Source organism: Miscanthus floridulus, chromosome 2, assembly GCF_019320115.1.
Source record: "Miscanthus floridulus cultivar M001 chromosome 2, ASM1932011v1, whole genome shotgun sequence".
NCBI lineage: Eukaryota > Viridiplantae > Streptophyta > Magnoliopsida > Poales > Poaceae > Miscanthus > Miscanthus floridulus.
In genome coordinates, this window is record NC_089581.1 from 54,708,510 (window position 1) to 54,722,540 (window position 14,031).

Consider the following 14,031-nt stretch of genomic DNA (forward strand, 5'->3'; position numbering starts at 1 on the left):
ACAAGCTACTATAGCACTTAAATTTTGTGCTATTCCTCTCATTGTTTCATTTTTGAGCAAATTGGGCAGGTGCTCTGCCTTTTCATTTAGTAGAAAGCAAAAATACAATAAGTGACATGGACAAAGGAGGACGAGAAATAAAGGATAAAAAGGAGAAAGACAGACATCAACAGCAACAACAACCGTAGATACTCATTGTTTCATTTCGATGGAAGGAAATAAGCTATCACAACCATAATCTGTAACTTCTCCTAGTGATTTGGGATTCATCTAGTGTTTTAGCATTTAACATTTAGTATAAACATTCCCTATCAAATGCCTCCTAGTGAGGATTTCTACGTGCTATGACTGGTGGTAGTGTTTATAGTGGAATACACTAGGAGAACTCCACCATTTTAGTAGTGATTATAGTGGAATAATATGGTAAAACATAAACTTACAAGATGAACGTGATTAGTTCTTCTGGCTTCTTAAAAAAACGGACAGTTCATTGTGAATTCTATGTATAAAGACCTTGCCAACACTGGAATTAAAGTTTCACAGGATATTTGGCATCTAAAGACACCACTAAAAATAGATTTTTTTGTGGTTTACTGTGGCTTCTTAACCAAAGATGAAGAAACTCGGCTTGTTCGTTGGTTGGTTTCTGGGCTGGTTTGGGCTGGTTTACTGTGAGAGGAAAACACTGTTGACTGGCTGGTTTGGGCTGGCTGAAACTAACAAACGAACAGGCTGACTGAAACAAAAATACGTCTTTTTTTTGCGATAGGGATGATACAATTCAACACCTTATGTTTTGAGCTGAGTGCTTGTACGCTAAGCTCCTTGGAGGGAGCTTCATCTTAGTTTAGGTTTCAAATCCCCCTTGAATGTCCATGATCTTTTTTAGAATTGGCACAAACAAGGTAACAAGGTGTGATCAAATAAGTTCTTTTTGATAAGAGGTTTAGCCAATTAGCCATTTGTTGGATATCATGTCTTACATGAAATTATATGGTTTTTGATAAATGCCAACTCAAAACTAGTTTGCCGGTCTTATTCAGAGGAATACATGGACTTTGACATTGAGCACGATTACTACGGTGTGATGACAACAAGAGCACGTCTCCCAAGTTAGCTGACGCTAGAAATTGTGGCAAGGCAATTCTTTGTTTAGTTTGGATGACCAAATAATTTGAAATTGAATTTTTAGTGAAAATTTTTATGTGTGGTGTTGCTAAACCTTTGTAATAAGTGGTATGATTACCTTGTTTCTTTTTCGTTTCTCAGAGATGAACCTGTAATCTTCTCTTAAATTAAAGAAACAGTTAGAGCATCTCCAAGAGGCATTCTAAATTCCACACTCTATATCTTCATTTGGCTAGCCATTCCATAAAAAAATCTCTTATATAATTGAGCATACTCCAACAGACTAACCATCTCTCACACTCCATATTCTAGGAAAGGAGGAGAAAGGAATGGAATTTTAGAGCAACGCAAACATGATCTAGCTGTTAGTGTCACATCCGCTACATATAGCAAGGCACACCGGCCAACCAAATTTGGCTTCCGACCCTCACAACAAGCGCATCAAATGGAATAGCAAAGTGTTGGCTAATCTGTTGGAGACCTGATTTCTTATATGATAACTAAAAGTAAAAATAGCAAGTTGGATCCTAAATTCCTAACTCTCTTGAAGACGCTCTTATGTATATATTATTATTATTGTCTAAACTGTGAAGGGAACATGGCCACGCGCAAGGGCCAAGGCCCAACGCCTGCACTCGGCAACCACTTCACGTCCTCAAGGCTGGGCGCCTCGGCCTGTTTTGCGCTCCCGCACCGACGACCAGACTGGATCAACGCCTAAAAAAGAAAAAAAAAGACGCGTGGTGGATGGTGGTGCTCCAACGGAAAGGCAATGGGGAAGGAAAAAAATATCGGAACTGCTAGTGCTCCAGTCCGGACGCTCGTGCCAGCTGCGCCTACGCGCGCGGGCCGCGCGCTCGCTCACACGCCTGCGCCTGCTTTAGGTGGAGGTTCACGCCACTCCCTTCCCGCGCATGCGCGCCCCCACGCGGGGCCGCGTCCATGTGTCCAATCACGTCTCGATCTGCGCTCGCTCTCATTTCCCACGATTGCCGCTCCGCTTCCACACGCGTGCACGCAGGCTCAGCAGCTGCAGGCAGGTGACTATAGCAAGTGGCTCCCACTGCAATATTTAAATATTAAATTTACTTTTGCAATATTTAGATGAAACATTTACAACATACGTCTAAAATATATGAAATATTTAGGACATACAGTTGAAAGATCATTGCAACATGTGCAAAATCCTGATATACTTTTAAAACATCCTGATGCAACACTTGCAATATACAAAAGTAGACAGATAAAACACTTGAGATGTGTATATGAAACACTTGCAATATACGTGTACAAAAATAGATGAAACATTAGGGATAGACGCTTACAACATACGTGTACAACTATTACAACATATGTAATATTCTCATCTCCTTTTGCAACATCCGCATAAAACAATAGAAACATACATATGAAACAACCGAAACACTTGAAATATAGGCTTGCAACATATCTGAAAAAACGTCTAAAAACACTTGAAACACACCACCGCCGCGCGGACACGACCTACCTGGTGGGAAACAACGATGGCGCAGGTCTCCCCTTCCTTCCGTCGGCACGAGGTGGATGGGGGCGCAGGCGCAGGGCTCCCCTGCTTCCCCTTCCGCGACGGGAGAGGTGGATCGGCGTGGCACTGGGTGGTGGTGCTCCTGATCTCGTACTGGCACGAGCTGTCGCCGCTTCGGTGGAGAAGGCCGTGGCGGGTCCGGCACGAGCTGTCGCTGCTTTGGTGGAGAAGGCGGGCAGCGAGCTGGAGAAGGCCGTGGCGGGGCGGAGGCACAGTGGAGAGGGAGGAAGACGAGCAGCCTAAAGGCGCAATGGAGATGGATCAAGGAGGGTGGGGCGGCACGGCGAAGCGCAATTGTAGTAGATGACCGCCATGGAGAACATCGGGGCGGTGCGGCGAAGCGCAATTGTAGTAGAAGCGCGTCCCCTCGAGCTATGGTGATTTTTTCTAGAGAATGAAAACAACATACTATAGTTAAAGACTTCTGGACGAGAGCTACCACTGTTAAATCATTGAGCTGGTGTTATGGCCACGAATGGGAGCGTCTAAAGGATCGGACGTCCTCACCTTGGTATTTCTGAAAATATATACGTGGTGTACGTGCGCATGTGCCCCAGTGCAGATTGGATTAATGAAATTAGGCTATTGCTCTATTGGACTTGGGTCTTCTTCACTCCAGGTCCATGATCAACCTACTATATTATACCTAATCAGGAGAACTAATCTGGTGGTATATATGACTTCGTCGGCAGCTCCATCAGAAAGGGTTCACTGCATCCCCGGTGACGACGACCTAGCAGTGGTTGCACTCTTCAGTTTCATGGAGTTCTCTGTAGATCAGGTGAATGCTTTTCTAGACTTAACAACCGTGCATTATGTATATTATCATCTATAATCCTTCAAAAGAAGTTGACAGCAGATTCTGAAACTACTCATGTGTCGTTCTCCATGTGGATTGTAGTCCTACTAGTCCGTCACGCGCGCCCTCGCACACGTCGGTGGTAAAAAAAATAAAGTAGCATCATAGGCATATGGTTATATATACCGAAAAGGTTACAACAACAACATAGTGCATAGAGACATGCTTAGATTTTTTCAACCCGGAAACCTTGAACCTTATGCACAAGCAAAATAAATCCATACATACAGGAAATGAAATTAAGGGATCATCATGAGAAATATAAGGTGCCAAAGAAAATAAAGGGGATTTTTTAGGTTACCATACCAAGACCAAGCAAGTTCAGGGAGGAAGAAATAGAGCATATCATGGATTAACAGAGGTGCTATCCATTCGTAGATGTACCGAGATGTGTTCCCATTTCAAGGAAACGAATGGATCCATTGATCCGTGCATCAGTGTTTAATAAATGGAGAGATGGGATGGAGATTTAAGGAAACCACTTAGGTTTTCTTGTTGAATCCGTCAATCTCTATCATAGATCAGAAGAGAGCCCATCAGAAGAAGGGACAAAGATTAAGGGAAAGCAACTACCTTTTCTTCTCGAATCCGTCAATGTCTAGCATAGATCAGAAGAGGGAAATAGAGGCGACCGTAATGGGACTAATAGAGGAGAGTGATGTTCTTGCTTCACCGGGGAGATAACAAGCGAACGGAGCAGAGGGAACTGTAGCGGAGGCACCGGAGGCCATAACCGTTGGGGCTAGGCGCGCCGCCGCAGCACCTGCCGGGGGCTCACCGCCGCCCCACCCGAACCCAGAGTGGGGAGCCGGCCATGGTGGGGGGAGGGGGTGGCCGCACCCGTGCCGGGGAGCGGCCACCGCGAACGACCGATCCAGGGGCGTCGGCCCGCCCGCGACGGTAGCGGGCCGGCGTGCGGCACCGCGTGGGTATAGAGATAGATAGATAGAGAGAGAGAGAGAGAGAGAGAGAGAGAGAGAGAGAGAGAGAGAGAGGAAGAGTAGAGGGAGGGAGCATCCCCGTGGTTGGGGCGCGCGGAGCAGCCACGGTGGCGCTGGCAAGGGCGGCTCGGGGAGGGGAGGAAGAGGCTGCTGGCTGGATGTGGAAGCGAGGACAAATTTCTAGAGAGCCAATATTTTTTAGAGCAACCACCGATAGGGTAACACGTTGAGCAAACAGGAAAGGGCGTTGGAAGTAAATCTGGACCATGAAATTAGAATCTGATAGATGAAATCTTTTTTACTACCGTGGATGTCCTGAACGGCGGCTAAAGTCTCCTGCTTTGATATATTAGATGCTATTTCCTACGTTTTGCTCCAACAGTCGATGCCGGTAAAAGGAAACGATGAAACTAAAATAATGTTTAGTTTCATATACTTTTTATTTTCTCCTGCTCTAATATTTTTTAACTAAATTGGGATAATTTTGTACAATGGTTCTTTAAAAGGTGGGCCAGTAAAATGGTGTTACTCTTTGTCGTATCCATGGTATTATACATTGTTTATCTTAATTTATCCCTCAAAATCCCACAACAACGTATTGTAGTCCCTTCATAAATTCTTTTCGTGTACAGCACAACAAAATTCTCGCAGCAACGCGAGAGGCCTCGTCCAGTTTACTTAAATAACTAATCACACTAAGAAACCATTACTACCACTTCAGTTCGCTTCAATAAAGCAACCAGAACATTTTTTTTAAAAAAAAAAGCAACCAGGAAACCGATTCTTCTATACATTTCAGGCTATTGAATACTGACACGATTACTACCGGCGATAAGAAACTCAAGAACTGCTACTTGTACTTGGAAACAATTGAACAACTGCCCGAAATTACACTCCACCGAGAATTGTTCATCTGTACGGTATCTTCAGTATTGAGTCAGTATGCAGTCAACTTTTATTTCTTTATCTTTTTCGCAGGTGAGCCGTGAGGCATACTCCTTTCACTAAATTTGTATTGGAAAGCTTAGATAAACACGTCTTCTTGTTCCAGCTCTGCTAAATTATCACTTCTTTCGCAGGTGAGGCATAGCCCTTTTTTTTCTGGTCGCAGTTATAAGACTGGTGGTGGAAATGTGGCAAACTGGCAACTGACATTGAAAGCGAAATGCAGGGATCGGACTTTTAGAGGTCGAACTCTTACGAGTTGTATGCCCGTGTCGTCTGAGGATGCCGACGCCGACTAACGCGAAGTTGGCACCGACGAGCACCTTGTCGCCGGAGAGCTCGGGACTGGAGTACGGTGGCGCGGGCTCGGAGAGGTGTCCTCTGCGACCAGGGCTGCTACCATGACTAGGCGACTAGCATTACTCCTGGCTCTCTTCTCTATTATACGACTAGCTGACACTGTTTCAACAAGGAATGAGGGAAGAGATGCTAGTACCAACTCACCATACGGTTTGCATCGAACAGATTTGCGAACTGGCCTTCTTATTCTTGCTTCCATTTCTTTTCATTTTGCAATAAAATACATATTCCTTTTGTTTGTCCTACAAAATGTATCGGATATTGATGCATATTTTTAGGGTCTTATAAGCAAAATAGCCTCCATAGCACCTTATAACAGATGAAACACGAGCCAAAGGCAACAGGTGCTTTAGCCTTCTGCAACTGTCGAGATATAAACATAGTGATCCCCATAGCTCCATGGCGCCGTTGTCGCTAGAATCCTCGCAACTCACAAGGTAGCCGCATCTACCCCTGCTCCAGTCCAGTATGCCGTGCCTACTCCGGGAAGCCAGCCGGATCATCCCAGGGGCTCGGGGCAAAAACCTAGAGAAGATCTATTTGCTTCTGCACAATTTCCCTGACGAATCTCAGTCTGCTGGCCATTCTTCCTGCCAGTTCATCCAGGAAGGAACAGGCAAGCTAGTTCACCCAAGAAGGAACAGGTATGCACTGAAGAGAGTGTAATGCTTTTCTGATGCTTGCAAGCTCCAATTTTGAAGACATGAACTGTCGTGGGAATCAGGTTTCATGTGCTTGGCCAACATCACTCACAAAGCAGCAGCAAGTGGGGCATCTTTCAAACAAGTATTGGTTGATGACCTATGAATTCTCAGGGAACACGGTCTGGATGAACTTCAAGAAACGGTCCGAGTAGAACTGGGGGTCCACAGCAGAGATTGAGACCGAATCATATTGCATGGACTTGACAGCATGCTCGATTTTCTTTGTCATGTTGTACTCTTGCAATATGTCAATGATGCCTAGGTAGAGGACGACATCATACACCTCACGAAATGGTTTGCTTTCATCTTCCTTAGGGATTTGCTCTGCCCTTGCAGGCATGTTAACTCCTAGCTGGATCTGAAGCCTGACAAACATAAGAAAGGCATTAAAAAAAGAAGCTGCTGTAATTCTCCCCGTTTGAAACTACAAGCACTGTGCCAGTGCAACACAATTTCCACAAGCTACTCAGAGTATTTGAACTACAAACAATTACCTGGCTGTACCAGGCAGCAGAAGGTCTACTTCACCAAATCCAGCAGCTGATGCACGCAAACGGCTGCCTCTTATGTGAGGACCAACAACAACACTGTTCTCACCACTACTTTGAACCAAGACTAATCCTTCTGGATAGCTAAGGGCATCATCTTCTTGAGCATCTGTGCCAACCATTTTTGACCAAACATTAGCGCACCAGTCTTAAAAAAAATTAACATGGAAATGCACAAGTTAAAGCAATAAAAACAGGCATTGCAGATCAATAGCAACTATCAGACATATTTGTACATCACACAAGACAACTTAAGGCTGCCTAGCTCAAACATGATTTGGAAATTAAGAAAGTTTAGGACTACGCAACATGCTAAGGATTTCCAGGTAATTTTGGATGTTGGGATGCATAATTCGAGCTCCTTTTGAACAAAAATTAATTTAAAATGATCATTAGCTTGGCAACTACAGCCTACAGGCTCCAGCTGGACACAAAGAGTAGATATACTTCACTATTGAAACGAATCAATGAGTATTTTCCTTACACTCAGGGAGCAACATTTTATGGAAGGTGTTAGGCGTGTCCTTACTCCTCACCTTCTTCTGAAACAACAGTCAACCTATCTGCTGCCATGCTCCGGTGATAGGATGCACGTGTCCGCAAGTGCTGTGGAGCTCTATAATGAACACCAAGCAGTAGGCTGTAATCCATTATCCGCTGTGTTCTCAAAAAATCACTGTCTGTTTCAATCTGCCTGAAGAATAATCAACAGTATTTGAGATAAGTGTAATGTGATCACATAACAGAACACATAAGAAGCATGATTTCTAGAGAAAATATGCTCACTTAAGTAGAGCCTCACGCCAGGAAGGTTCAAGATAAAAGGAATAGTTAAGATCCAAATCCTTCAGAGTTGTGTTCTCGTCAATTTCAATTTTGTCAGTAGAGCGGCCTAAAGATGAGCCTTTCAAATCAAACCTCCGGTGAATTCTCAATTCAGTGCAAAACATGTTTCCCATTACAACAAACCGGAACTGCAATTTGCAGATATTAAAGAAGGATCGTTACATTAAAAAGGAAGGGAAAAAACTAAACTAAAGAAACCTTAGATGAAATCGGTGCTGATGTCAATCATTACCTTTTGACCACTAGAAGGTTTCACCCTGTGGAGGCCAAAAAACTTAGTTATGAGGGTGTTCTCATAGGTACGGACATGATCATAATAGTTTGGAAGCATTCGTAAAAGAACCTACAGGATAGTATAGAGTCATGAAAAGTTCAATTTCGCTTCCTAGGCAAATGGTCGTACTATACATGCACAAACTATCCAACAATCATGACAGCTAAGAAATACAATCTCTGTAGTCTAAATAGATAATGGACCTGCACTTCAGATTTTCGGAGAGTCTTAATCATGAACCTATCATCTTGTGACAAGAAAAAGACACTTCCACTCTTTCCAGGGGAAGATAGTTCCCTAAGAGCAGAATTTCCGCATATGGAGATCATATAGTCTGCAGCATCAATCTTGAACATCTCTCTCAAATTCCTACAAAAGTGGATTGATATTGTGTTTTAAAGTATGAGTCTGGAACAGAGAGAAATTATAATTTAAGTCAGGAGAAACAACAAAAAGAATATGTCAACAAGAGGTCACAATGAACAAAATTGTGTTAGCTAAGTGTGTTGAATCTAAAGGTTACTTGATCTGCAGTGGATAAGGACATCGCATCATTTTTAGATGCACATATTGGCATAAATGTCAGAGATGCGGACCTGAAAACCATGGGACAGTAGTCTTTCCATTTAAAATCTTCCGCTGAATGTGAAGGAGTAAGCCGAGATCCTTCTTTTGGGAAGTTCATCCAGAAACTTGCTCTTGGTCCAAAATCTGAAGCACGAACTTCACGTTTTTGAATTGGTGTAATCTTTCCAACTGTGTACCTAAGTACAACAAAACGTTGCCGATTTCAAATATACTTAAAAACAATCTGTAAACATCATACTCTGGATTTAATTAAACAACATGTATGTTGCAGGAGTAGCAGTTCCTAACACGAAAAGCGCAAGTTGCAAGCTAGAGGCAGTAATCACTACTTGCAGTAGTTCATACTTCTCAATGTACCATGCAAATGGCACTACAAACTTTGAATGGGGCGAGTTCCAAACCATATCTGTAATGTGTTTATGAGAGATACAATCTTTTGCATTTTTTTTTCAAAAAGCAACCACTACTTGCTGGTGTACATCACTCAGACCTTACATCATTGCTCTCTAGAAGCTAAATAATAAATGATACCAACTAATTTTTTTAAAACACATCATTAGTTGCACAAGCCTGATGACAAGGGACCTGTTATTATATGGCATGATATTACTATATGGTTGCAAGAGAGGATTATTCTATAAACAAGAACATTCAGTAGGGAGTAGCTAGGCCAGTAATAGCTGAACAAACAATGTACAGTAAAAAAAAGAACGCAAACTGAAACCATGATCTCAGGAGGTGCTACCTGATTCCAAGCTGCAGGCTGAGCATTAAATCATAGCTTCTGTGTCCCTTAATTATTGTCTCTCCAGGCTTTTTTGTGTCCCTCACTATTTTCTTCTGGCGGCGTTTTGTCTTCTTTGAGGAGTCTGAAAAACTCCTGTCAAGAACCACCTCACTGATTAGAACACCTTGCATGTATTCTCTTTCAAGTATGGGCAAACGTGAATCACTCAAGTTTTCCAAGCTTTCTAGGCCAGAACTTTCACTCGATTCATGGCCAATAAACTTTTCAATAGCCACCTCAAGACTCCACCGTCTTTCCAAAGACACATTCTTCAAAGGAGGCTGCTCAGTTGAATTCCTTTTGTACACAACATCTGAAGATTGCCTAGTCATACCAACCTTCATGTTCCCCATGTCAACCGAGGAAGAGTGAAGTATGCGTGAACCATGATTTGCTTTCTAATGTCAGGCAATACACCACGGCTTTCTTAGATTATTGATATACAGCTCATCGTTAACAGGAACTCTGCAACCGTTCGGATAGAATTTACCTTTCCCATCCTTCAGTCCCCTTGTCCATGTTCCAATATAATACCCGCATTCATTCCATGTATAGATTCCATACCCATGCATCAATGCCATCCATCCAGTTACCCTCATATGAGTCCCCATTTTTCCATGTAAGAGTTCCTTTCCCTGACATCTTGCCACTTTTCATGTTGCCAACGTAAGTGTCCCCATTCGCCCATGTGTACTTCCCATGACCTACTATTTCTCCCTGAATCCACGAACCTTCAAACATGTCTCCATTTGGATATGTCTGATGTCCAAGCCCATGCTTGCGATTCAACTTCCACCGTCCCCTTGTAGACGATTTTATCTGGACCCGTATAGGTGCCTTCACCGAATACGTAGCCACTAGAATACTCACCCTCATAGGTGGCTCCAGATGGCCATCGCGTCTTTCCTTGCCCATGCCTCATCCCTCTCCTCCACTCACCCTCATAGGTGCAACCATCCTGACCAGCGATACTGGCCTGAACCTTCTGGTGTGTTCCCCAACAATAAAGGGGCAAACCCAGTGCAGGAGGCTCCCACGTGAGTGGGGTCTAGGGAAGGGAAAAAACCGAGGCAAGCCTTCCCTCCGCAAAATCTGCGGAGAGGCTGCTTCCAACCCGTGACCTGGTGACTCAGTGAGACAGCTCTCACCACTGCACCAGGCCTGCCCTTCTGTGTTCCCCAACAATGTGCCGGAATAAATATCTCCATTAGCAAATCTGATCTCCCCAACTCTGAAACCATGGCCATTTCCCAAACTGGCCAACACCTCCTTTTCTATGTTGCAACTAGTGTCTCGGAATAAGTCAACCCTTGCAGAATGGGAGACCGCTTCTAGCTCATTTCGAAGAGCCACAGGGGCTGTCATGCATAACCCCTTGGAGGACTGATCCACAAAAATGCAAAAGCTAATATCCAAAGCACTGCCTGAGAAAGGTTAGATGAGATATGTAAGCCATACTATTTATAAGATGCACTGGAATTAACCAAGTTATAAACATTCCAATTTTAGGAACTTTTTTCAACAAATTATTACAAGGTTAAAGAAGGACGCAGAGAGGCTACAATGAACAATCTGTCCTACTGAGAGAACAATAGGAGACACCCTGGCGTTAATCTGGAATACTTGATCCTAAATATATATGTTTGAAGGAATTTCGCTCAATCATGCTGAATTTACTATGGTTCTTTCTTATTTACCTTATTTCATGCATAAGCTGAAAGGCCCTAATGAATGTTTGATCAATCCTGGTTAATCTGGAAGAATCCTGGTTTACCTTAAGGTGTTTCCTATTGTTCTTTCTGTAGGGAAGATTGTTTACTGTAGCATCCCTGCGCTTTTCTTTAATCTATAATGATTTGTGGAGAACAATTTCTAAACATTTCAATCAACGATAGATTGCAATTAGGAATTTGTAGGTATATATCAATTCATATATAACATATATGAAAGAAAAATAGGCTCAAAACTACCTCTAACCCATGCTCTACACAGCTCAGCCTAACCATGTGCTACACATACTAAAGCAAGTATACTAGAGACAACACCGACATGGTTCAGAGTCTGAGAATCATGAATATAGTCTTTTTCTTTTCTTTTTACCTTTTCTTAAGAAAAGCAAAACAACTGATCATGTCTGATTCAGTGAGCGGAAGTACATACATGATCACTGTAGTTTTGCATGGTTCTAATCGTCAACTGTGAGTTTTATTTTCAGAAGAGTTACAGGAGTCTACAGGAGAGGTAAGGAACGGGGGCAGGCTTACCTCACCACTTTGGAAGGGGAGCTCGCTGGAGGGGATGGAGAGGCCTCGTCGCCGGCACTACCTCGCAGACCTGCAGAGAGAGGAAGAAGAGGTGAGCACGGAGAGGATCCGTGCGGCTAGCGGAGGGACAACTCTAGTCTCCATGTGAAAAAAAAAGGGACAGTGGAGGCAGGGGTGCGCTGCCAGAGCAAGGGGAGGGGAGGAGCGGATGCTGTACTGCTGTGGACGGCGCAGACCTCGCCGCCGGATCCACGAATCGCGGCACACCGATAGGGATCCAGCCGTGGGAGGAGGCGCTGCGCGTAGACTCACCCGGAACGGAGGATCGGAGGTAGATTGCCGGGGAGGAACGGGTTGGCCGGAGGAGGCGGTGAGGCTCCCGGCGTCTGGAGGCGGCGTAGTGCAGCCTGGGAATGAGGAAACGGGAGGCGTGCCCGTGTGTTGATCGGCGGACGGAGCCACGGAGGCGTCTGGCCCACTGAGGCTGAGCTGCTGCGGCAGACTCTCTGCAAGTCCGCGAGTGGATGCTGCGGGCTCTGGCGTCTGGCCTCTGTGGGGAGAGCACCTCTCGTAGTAGACGTGGTCGTGGGGGGTTAGCGATTGGATTTGGCCTCTTGGTCATTGGACCCGCTCGCCGATCGTGGTCGTGGGGGGAAAAAAGGGCGAAAAGCTAGATGATTGAGAGATTGAAAGGGAAACAACAAACTATTACAAGTACTAATTAAAGTATAATGGACGACGTTTACAGTATTTTATTGATGTCTCTACTTACTCACTAATCTTTCCATCTTTTGGCTGCGGTGCCTATATTAGCCCAAATTAAGTAAGTAGGCTGGTGTGACATGTCATTTTGGCTGTGATTGGGTATGAGGCCAAAGGCAAAAATTTCATGTACTACCAGGACTTGCACTGCTAAAATAATACTTCCTTCGTCATGACACGTTCCATCAGAGGTAAAGTCATGCTAAATATATTCTGATTGAGCTTTAATTTTTCTTATAATATATTGTCAATTGTTAAAAGAATTAATATCATCTTATAGCTACTCTAAACACGTACCTATTGATTTAAGTTTTATGCCATAAATTTGCATATTATTTAACTAACAGTTGATTGAAGTGTAAAAAAAATTCAATAGTCAAATATGTTTATCGTTTCTTGACGGAGGAAGTATAAGATACTCTGTGGTTGAGTGATTAAGTTTATTTGGCTTGATTTTGAAGACAAATGCCATTTTCTTTGCCATTAGCTCGGATGGTCCAGCATAGAATGTATACAGTCGGTTCGCTTATTGGTTTCAGCCAAGGCTTATTAGGTAATTAATAGTGTTTTCCTTCTACAACAAACCAGCACCGGCCGGACTTATCAGTCCAGCAACCAACCAGCAAACACAATCTTTGAATAGACTGCTGTTGGCACCGCCACGGCGGCTTCATTGGAGGGAGGCAGTGACGTTTTGAGAGAGGGAGGGACGTCCGGTGTCATTGGCTTGATTAAGATACATCTCTCCCCGTCTCGTCGTCCGGTGCAGCAGTATGAGCAGAGTGGTGCCTTGCATTTTTTTTTGAGGGAGCCTTGCATTTCTTTTGCTTCGTTTTCTGTTACCTAGGCGATCGAAGGCTAGATAGAGTACTTTGTTAATTGTACGAAGCAAGGCGGGGTAGCAATAATCTATTATCCATTTGTTGGATGCTTTCCTAGGGCAATTGTGTTGGGTCAGCACAACACATCAAAAGTCAACGCCCGTATGAGCCCACGTGCTAGTGGCGTGGAGCTAGGTCTGTTTGAATATGTTAGCACTAGCCTGTTCAGAAATGGTGATCGTATTTGACAGAAGAAATATCAAATTTTATAAATTTTAACCAACAATTAGTCAAATTGTATGAAAGTTTAGAGCATAAAACTTACATCAATAGATTTATGTTAAAAGTGTCTATAAGATGATATTGATTTTTAAGCCATCGACTTTATATTATAAGAGAGATTAAAGATACAGAATCGTATAATACTATTATCGTTTTGAATGGATGGAGTAAAAATTAGCAGCTAAAATTAGTACTAGTGGATCCAAACAGACCTGCTAATAAATATGGTAATTATTAGTTGAAGGGATGCTAACACTAGTAGAGAACAGACCTTTGATCCTCGGCCAAAATGGGCTCTAGTCTCGGTATTTTTTACGCCCGGAACTAGAGATACCTTTAGTCCCGGTTGGTGGCTCCA

The 14,031-nt window shown here is 43.5% G+C and overlaps 1 pseudogene; it reads right to left on the reverse strand.

Moving 5' to 3' along the window:
- Window positions 1-5,685: 5,685 nt before the first annotated feature.
- On the reverse strand, window positions 5,686-10,910 carry LOC136524327 (phosphatidylinositol 4-phosphate 5-kinase 9-like; annotated as a pseudogene).
- Between the last annotated feature and the right edge of the window lie 3,121 nt (window positions 10,911-14,031).